Raw genomic sequence first — 2,500 nt, 5'->3', positions numbered from 1 at the left:
TTTTCTTGTGAATTCTTTCCTGTGTAGTAACACCTGACCACTGATTTACAATAGGGATCCAGAAGCAAACTAATTTGGTGAATTTTGCATTTCTAACTCAACAGCTAAGATTATTTCCAGGTGTGTTTACTGACAACATGTCATGTGATTTCCAGGTATCTGTAAAAACAACAACAACAACAACAACAACAAAAACAGATGTAAAATTGCTGTGGTTGTTTTGGTGTAGATTATTTGCTGATTTAAAAAAAAAATAATGAAATAGGCCAGAACAACCTTACCCATTCATGTCTGTTTCATTCTGACCCTGTGCAGCTTTAATAATAGATTCCACACCTGATGACATACAAAGCATGCTTGTTCTAACATTAGGGACCACACAAGGAAACCAAACAACGGAAACACATTAAATCATGCAATTGACTGTGCTATTGTTTCAGTTGTTTCAGTTGTAATACATTTTGATGTACTTTGTTGTGTTATGAGTGACATTTCATGAAGGTTTTCTCTCTGTTTATATATCTATGTGAGTGTCTTTGTGTGTGTGCCTGTGTGTGTGCCTGTGTGTATGTGGGTGTGTGTGATGTTATGTTAGTGAATTAATGCTGCCCTCTACAGGCTGTAGAGTTCAGGAGTTGTATGATGTACTGATGAACATATTACAGTAAAGCTCCAGTCATCTGTACCAATCCGGTGTTGTTTCGACCTACTTTAGTTATAGGGTCTACTACACCTTATAACACAACATGGTGTCAGAAGTGTGTTAGACTAAGTTTGGACCTGTTTTGAACATCTTAGAAGAAGAAACTTCGACTTTTGGAGTGCTACATCAACCGGGGTTAGCTTGCTAAGTACACAGAGTGGTGTAGGAAACAGAGTGGAGTAGTACACAGAGTAGATTAGGACACAGAGTAGGACACAGAGGTCTTGATTTTTTTGCAAATGAGATGCATCACTGTTTGATTGGTAATTGTAGCAGATGTCTTATCTGTATCTGTAATCCTGTTTTTTTTTTTTTGACCTCCCAAGGGGCTTTTCAAAAAAAGTAGTAAATTGTTTGATTTGGGCAAGATTTTGTTATTTTAAAGAAAAAAATCTTCTTGAAACTAATTTTCGAGTCTTCTCTGAGTAAGACATTCTGATGTGAGCAAATAATCATTGTCTCTGTAGGATGAGCTGAAATGTCTTATTAAATCACTAGAGGACGACGTGAAGAAAAATAAAACTTTACTTGAAGATGCGATAAAACACATCAAGGTGAGTTTAGGTCCTTTTGAACGCTAGTGTATACAGCATGTATATGTACATATTTAAATATCAACTCAGCTAAAGATTATATAAAGATTATACTTTCTTATCTACATGAGGAAGAAAGGAGCTCATAGTAAATGACGAAAAAATATCTAAATGAAAAAAAACTGTAACATTTTACTTTCAGTTCACCAAAAACTCAGTACTCATAAAGCATTTGTAAATGTTTATAAAGCATTCGTAATGCATTATAGCGACTACAATGTCCATTGCGTGTGTTGTGTTGCCTGATGCAGGCCCAGGCTGATCAGACGGAGACGCAGATAAAGGAGGAGTTTGGGAAGCTCCACCGGTTCCTGAGGGGAGAAGAAGAGGTGAGGATAGCCGCCCTGAGGAAGGAAGAGAGGGATAAAACCACCGACCTGGAGGAGAAAATTGAGGCTATAGAGAGGGTGATGTCATCCCTCTCTGAAAGGATGAGACCCATCCAGGAGTTGATGGAGACAGATGAGGTGTCCTTCATACAGGTGGGCATGTCTGATGGTGTGAGAAATAAATATTTTTTTTGTATTTTAATTTAAGCTGCTCTCCTTATTCTTTATTGTGATGTATTGGAAATTGAAAATAGAAATGACCTTATTTGTTTTGCTTTTTGTCCTTCTGCAGACATTTTCAGAAACAAAAGAAAGGTATAGTTTCTTACTCTACCACACTCACTAGCCATTCAAAAGTTTGAGGTCACTGAGAAACATCCCTGACGAAGGCCAAGTTTGAAGGACACAATCATTATTTCTAACCTTGTCAGTAACTTTATTTCATTTTGCTATATTTCCTATTCAATCTCATTTCAGAAAAAGTGTTTTCATACATCACAGGGACATTTCCAAGTGACTTTTGAACGGCAATGTATATGTATATGTACAGTATATATAAAGATTATAAGAGTTTTTCTACCCCTCCCTCGCTCTCTCTCTCCCCAAGAGTCCAAGATGCCTTTCTGCATCCTCAGCCAGGGTTCTGGCTGCTCCTGGACGTGTCCAAGTATGTGGACAACCTGAGCTACAGGGTGTGGGACCAAATGAAGAAGATGGTTGCAAACAGTGAGTAGATCATAAACAGTTTGTTTACAGCGCGGATTTAGATTGAAGTCGAGTGTAAGTGGAGAAGTAATTTGAGCGTGTTCATGAATGCAGTTTTTTTTACGCGTGTGAATTATAATTCCAATCATTATCGATTTAAAAGACTGTGT

This window comes from Sprattus sprattus (assembly GCF_963457725.1).
Source record: "Sprattus sprattus genome assembly, chromosome: 1".
NCBI lineage: Eukaryota > Metazoa > Chordata > Actinopteri > Clupeiformes > Clupeidae > Sprattus > Sprattus sprattus.
The sequence above is the reverse complement of the archived record's forward strand: the minus strand, read 5'-3'. Positions refer to the sequence as shown.